We start from the raw sequence: 6,753 nt of genomic DNA, 5'->3' as shown, positions 1-6,753 counted from the left end.
CAATCGCCGCCCGCCGCCGGCTCACGCGCCCTCCGCGCGCGGGGGGCGGGGGGCGCGAGGGACCCTCGGGATGGAGCCCCGAATCCCCAAAATTCCCGTTCTGCGCCCTTCCTCCTCCGCCGGCGGCGCGGGCAGAGCCGAGGGCTGGGGCCCAGCCGGAGCCCAGCCGGAGCCGGGGCTGCCCTGTCTCCCTGGCTGCCGCCCGGCCCCGGGGAAACGGCAGGCTTGTCCCAGCCTCTCTGCCCGGCAGCTCAGCTCCAGCCCCGGGGGAAAGCTCCCCTCAGGCATCGCCTGTACCTCGGGCAGCGAAAGGAGCCAGACATGTTTGTTTAGTCACTGAACATATCAGGGCCCTCGGCACGAGTTACCTCGGCTCCGTGTGGGGCTTCGACACCTGGGGCAGGGTGGCGGGAAGAGGGATTCAGCCCCACGGGGTCGGGCCAGGAGAGGGAAACTGGCAGGAGGGCCTCGCTTCCCTCCGTTAGCTGAGGCTTTTTCTCTCGCTGGATTTGCAGTGTTGAGTTCACCTTCCTGCTGCTCACGGTGGTACCGGCCTCATTCTCTGCTGGCGTTCAGGGCTGTGAATCAGCTGCTGGTGGATGAGGGGAGGCCGTGCTGCCCAGTGCCCTGCCTGTGACAGGCGGAGAAAATCACAGCCTCTCTCTGTCACAGAGAGAGCTCATCACAGCCATTGCGTGTTTTACCGCATGTATGAAAGCCGGTGTTAATCCTAAAGATGCAATAGTTGCTACAGCAAGGTAGGGGAAAATAAACAGTCCAGTCTCTGTTAGTGAAATGTGGCTCAAAGAGGAAGTGGCTGCTTTGAATCAATCGGTTTTGGTGAGGATGGCTCAGACTGCTCACAAAATCAAACCCAAAGGCGAAACCTGGACCAGCCTCAAGTTACAAAGAATGACTAATTTCTCATGAAGCTTTAATGATGCCTTTGAGCACAAAAGAACAGAAAATTTCAGAAGTGATTAGCAGCAGTATTGATTGTACATAAAGCACAGAAGTTCTCTTAGCATGAACATTTTTCTTTCATTTCAATTCCATGCTGGAACATGACATCAGCATGGCTGGAAGAAAAACTGGGATGGAGAGGCTGTGGAGCTCACACTGGTGAGGAGGAGGGCCTGGAGGGGAGTGCAAACTGTGCTTCCCATGAAGGGGAGAATGAGGACCAGCATTCAGGGAGATGCTGATGCCCCAGGCTTCTGATAGGGGAACCTCCCAGATTTGTCTTCTATTTTACTGACATGAAAAACATACAAACAGACAAGTCAAATTTCCTCTTCGTGCAAGATCAGCATTACCATCCTTCCTACCTTTTCTCTGAGCACACAGCAAGGGTCTTCTTGCCTTACAGCAGTCCCTTGGCATAGATGACAGCACCAGGAAAGTCCCTCATGCCTTAGCTCAAGTAAGATTAGTTCATGGCTGTGGGCTGCCTCTGGCCCATGGTGGTCCTCATCTCCTGAGCCTGCGTGCTGCTTCTTCCTCAGAGGCAATTTGAGCCTTCTTTACCTGTGTGAATGAGAAAATGGGCAGGGGGGGGGTCCCTGCTGGCCCTGCAGGAGATGCAATCCCCTCCATGTCCCCCTGCAGCCAACAGAGCTGGCGGGTGAAAAGGGTTAATGGGGCAGGCTTTGAACCTGTGCGGTGAAAGGGGACATTTTCAATAAAAAGAAATAATAATGCACCAGCCTGTCTTTCACTAATCACCCACGAGATTTGTCTGGAGCCCTGCATGGCACCAGCACCTGCTGCCCCATGGTCAAAGCGTTGTTGCCCTCTCCAGGGAGGGACTCAGGGTGGCTTCTCCAGAGAGGCAAGGGAGGCCAGCAATTCAGTCGGCATTTCCCTGCTCACAGGCACCAGCAAGTGTGATTACAGTGTGGGAGGTGAAGAATAGCTGGTGTTTTACTGCAAGTTCCAGAGACAAATGCAATTGTGACAAGCTCTGTTTTCTGCAGTGATCAAGAAATACAAGCTCAGGAGCAGAACCCCCTTGGACAATGCTGCAAAGAGCAGCATTGTCCAAGCAATAGTAGCCATTGTGGGGAGGGAGAGGAGGGAAAAGAAAAATGCCATGCCTTTATAAATTAAAAAGCTTTTTTTCTCAAGGCTAAAAACAAGATTTCTGTTTAAGATACTGGGAAATCAGCCTCTAACCAGGACAGAGAACAAAGCTCCTTTAAGTACTGGCGAAACTGAGCCTACAGCCTTGTATTCTGCCTAAAAGGAGCCTGTGTTTCTTGCTCACAGCTCAAGTTCCCGGTTGCTCAGAGTGCTCAGGGCTCCCCACCCTCCCAGCTCCCTGCCCACCCCTGCTGCTGCCCCAGCAGGACACAGGGAAAAGTCATTTTGCCTCTCACATGGCTGCTGACACAGAATGGTGCATGCTGACTAAGGGCTGTGCCACACGTGTTTTCTCAGGCTACATGGGAATGCCCTAATGGTGCACAGTTATGAGATGAAACCTCCTTCAATCACTGTTACCCCATCACACCCAAACCCTCCATCACACCCTGCTGACAGCCCCAAACAGTCTTTCAGCCTCAAATATGCTTCATGAAAAACTGCTGTGAGCAGCTGCCTGTCAAGTGTTGTCAGAGAGGACAGGAGCTTTGGCAGGTGTAACCACACTGGTGGGGCAGCACCAGCACTTGGGAGCAGTTGATCAACTATGGCCACTTGTAATGCCCCTCTCAAAGAGCTGCAGAGAAGGAGGCAAGATAGCAGCAGCCATGTCTCCAGCATCACCACAGGCAGGTGCTCAGGCATGAAGCAGCAGTGTCAGATCAGAGCCTCAGGCACCCTTGGGAGCAGCACCATTTCAGATTCGAGGCTGTGGGATCCCAGCTCGAGCAGGCACTTGATGCCACCACCCCATCCTCTCTCTGCAGGGGAGGCAGGGGCCAGGACAAGTGCAGATAGCACTCGCTGGGGACAGGAGAGTTCACGGTGAGTTGGGGACCAATTGAGAGGAGAGGAGGCAGCTCAGCAGTCTCACACTGAGAGTATGGGGGCAGCACGAGAGAAAAGCTGTCACCCACCTGCAGAGCACACCTGAACAGCAGCTGCATCTTGCAGGAGCCCAGAGGAAGCCATTATGTGCTGCTTGCAACTGGTAGAACAGAGCTTAGTCTTTCTGTTAGAACATGGAGTAAACAAGGGACTTTTTTCCTTTATAAATAGCAACAGCAGAGTTAACTCAGGCTGAGGTGCACCAAACTGATCTGCCTTACTTCCTCATTGACATGCCTGGCTGATCCTGGCAGAAATCATCAAAATGTTGCAGAACAGCAGAAAAATCCTGTGGCAGGTAACAACATGGTAGCAGCTGCCTCTGGGAAGCCTGAAGCACCTTATTTCCACTAGAGAAAGTCACACACAGAAACTGTTTTATTTCAATTGACAGGAATTTATTTTCCCAGGTGTTGAATCATTCTCACTGTTTTGTCTCCTCTCCATTGTTCTGAATGGGATAAAACCAGGTGTATTTGACAACGGTAGCCCCTTCTACTTTCCAGTAGAGTCAGAGAGGGTTGCTTGGGCTGAAAACACAGGGATCACAGCTACTGGGTTTGAGGAGGGCAAAGGCAGGGCCCTGGATACAAAAATCAGAGATTAGACTATTACTGCTTCTCTCCTATTCTAGCTCTGAAGTGCTAATCCCAGAAATCACATTCTAGGGTGACTGGAAGTCAAGTTGCAATTTTCCTTCTTGGACACCACGCTGTGTTTAGCTCAGCCCAGTTTCACCACTCACAGCAACATTGTTCTGTCCAAAACTGCAGCTCCAAGACAGCAGAAGTGCACTAGGACAAGGCAGCAGAAGGCAGGGCTGCTCCACCTGGGCAAAGCTCAGACGAGCAGGATGGAGTGGAAGGAGCCAGCCTGCCATGCAGCATGGTTGAGCTGGATGTACTCCATGCCCTCCCTGTTTATATCCTCTTTGCCTGGCTTCTCTCAGCACTGCTTGTGAGGAGGCTGAGTGCCATGAGCAAAACCAGCACCACCCAGTATCTGTTGTATCACAACGTTCAAAGAGATGAAGCACTTAATGTCTGGATCCAGCTCTGAGCACAGCCCACAGCAGGAGGAGTAAAAAGACAAATTTCAGCCTAAAGTAGCCTAAAGCTTCCTCACTGCAGAGTTACCCACCACATGAAACAAGCTTCAGCATCAACATCACCAAACTACTGGCTCCAAAGGAAGTTGGGAGCAATTATGCTTTAGTGGCATCACAGGGTTTGGTATCCATGTGGTAGCAGGCAGGGAACATCCTTTCCTGCAACTATCCTGAAAGCTGTATTTTTGTAGGGCAATCCACTCACCCATATTAGAAAATAATAAATCCCACAACAGCGTTGAACTTCTCCCAGTGTCTCCTTAGGTGTGCAGAGGAGACCCAAGGAAACACTGAAGAATGTGCCCTTGTTCAGCATCTCCCACTTACATCCTTGGATGATTGCCTTTAACTTGGAAAAATCAGAAAATAAACCCTGACATGGGGGCATTTCCAATCACTTCTTTTTGTTAATTTCCTTTCCTCCTCTACACTCAACATTCCTCCATAAGGAAAGCTTTCCAAGAGCTTCTTCTGGTTCTTGCCTTTTTTTTTTCCCTGAACATCCTCACCTCTCCCATGCTTACCTATTCATCAAGACAATCAATGGAGAAGGGACACTTAGCATCTCAGCTGCAGACAGGAAGTTGCCAACAGCTTGAAACAGCACTTGTGGGCAGAATCCATCTGAAAATGCAGCCTTCCCTTGCAGGAAAAGCATTATATGGAGTTTAATGCTCTAAACATACATTTAGGTTTCTTTTCCCTGAGAGATGCCTCTTAATAGGAGCACTTTTTTGAAAACTGTACAAAATCCCCAAATGTTTTGAGTGACAACATTTATTGTTGCTTTATAGCTCTGCAAAAAATGAGTAACCTACTACATAGGTACTTTGTAAGCCTTACAGAAGGATGAAGTTCTAAATTTGGTGTGGACACTCATTAACTTTCCCTATAACCACAGACTGAATTGCTGTGGGTGTGAGCAGTGCTGCTGCAGCCTCCAGAGTCTCCAGGGATAAACACAGCTCCACACAGATAACTGTGTGACATGCAGTTTATTCCCTGCCCCCTCTCCCATTTCCCTTTGTATGAGAACAATCCTGTTATCAGTGTTACATGATTATAAAATTCCTCATTACTCACTGAAGCTCCTATGAGTAATGAATACTGAAGTATCCCCAGAAAACACTACAGGAGAGAGCTGGGTGTTCTCATAGTGCCCAGACGGAGCCCCCACACATCTCCTGGTGTAGGAGCTCACCAGCCTCCATGGAAATTGTCATTTAACAGCCTGGAGTACACCAGGGGCTGCAGCTGGGGCCAGGAAGTGCAGTCCAGCTCAGCTTCCCCTCTATCTGGTAACTCATAAAAGATGTCCCAAGGTAAAGAGCTTGCAGCTGTGTATTCTCTCCTGGGGGTGTGTTGGTTTTGCCCCATAATGCTTAAAAAAAAAACCAACCCACAATAAAACCCAAAAATTTATTAAATCCCTGCATTTTTTTCACAATGATCCAAAAAATCTGAAAGCAATTTTTGCTTAGTGGAGTTTGACTGACATATATATTCCCTATACACCTAGTATCCAACAGAGCCCAGGCTGCTCTTGGAGCACAGGCAGTGCTAGTCCTGCCTGAAGCAATTTAGCAGGAGCAATTTTTTTCTTGTGGTGCTTTTTCTGGGCTGTGCAGGAGTGCAAAGCACCATTTAAAACTCACCAGAGGCAAGGAACTTTGCTCAACATTAGTGTTTCTTAAATGATGAAGAAATGAAGAGGGAGAATAAAAATTCAGTTCGTAAAGGTTTAAGGGTAATTATTTTTTGTCATCTCCATAGCACAGGTCACACTGTGCCACCCACTTTTTTGCACTTTCCAAAACTTGCATCAGTTGAGTTGAGAAGACAGAGACAGAAGCAATTACAAGGAGTAATTCTGACTGCAAGTCATAGAACCTCCCAAGTGAGGTTTCTAACAGAAGCACTTTCACCAGAAGACAACTGCAATAGCACAACTGAAACATGAAGTTAACGTGCATAAATAGCAACATCAGAATTACAGGATGAAGCTTTATCCTTTTTGAATTGCTACAAATATTTTCACACGTGGGAGTTGCAAAACTAGTTAATGACACTGTTACAAGTCACTGTTACTGCCACAGAGGTGTGAGCAGTTAGAGCTTAGGGGACAACATGCAGAGACTTTCACATTGTTTTCCAAAGGACTTCATGCATCACTACAGTAAAGCAAGTCAACTGAAATTCTCATCCAGTAGAGCATGAGAGAAATCCCAGCTTTTGGAGGTACCTGTGCTTATCCTTGCTCATTTCCTCTTTAAGTAAAACACTATTTCCAACTCAATATTCTGACCTGGTTCAGTCCCAGGGTCTCTGAAGAAGGGTGGGTTTTTCTATCTGGTATTTTTCTGGCCAGTGAGATAGTGGGTGACAACATGGGGTTGGGATCCATGTGAAAAGCCCTCTGCTAATGCTGCTTTTTGCTTCAGCCACTGCCCCTGTGTGCTGAGGGGCTCAGCTCCCTGCCGTGGCTGTCACCCCGAGCTGGCCCCGGGTGTCACCACACGGCTCCTCCGCCCTGTGGCCACAGACAGAGTGACACAGACCTTTCCCAGCACCTGCAGTGCCACGGCAGCCCTTGCAAACCAAGTCAGCATCAAAGA

General features: G+C 49.1%; 1 long non-coding RNA gene across 1 annotated transcript; it reads right to left on the bottom strand.

Moving 5' to 3' along the window:
• Window positions 1-101: 101 nt before the first annotated feature.
• On the bottom strand, window positions 102-3,145 carry LOC146432718 (uncharacterized). Its single transcript, XR_014854298.1, has 3 exons — window positions 3,060-3,145; window positions 1,329-1,527; window positions 102-631 (listed from the first exon to the last, which is right to left on the bottom strand). It is a non-coding gene; the product is annotated as an uncharacterized LOC146432718 (long non-coding RNA).
• Window positions 3,146-6,753: the final 3,608 nt, after the last annotated feature.

This window comes from Lichenostomus cassidix, chromosome 10 (genome assembly GCF_008360975.1).
Source record: "Lichenostomus cassidix isolate B80296 chromosome 10, HeHo_3.0, whole genome shotgun sequence".
NCBI classification, from domain to species: Eukaryota; Metazoa; Chordata; class Aves; order Passeriformes; family Meliphagidae; genus Lichenostomus; species Lichenostomus cassidix.
Note: the sequence above shows the minus strand (reverse complement) of the source record. Positions and strands in the feature narration are given on the sequence as shown.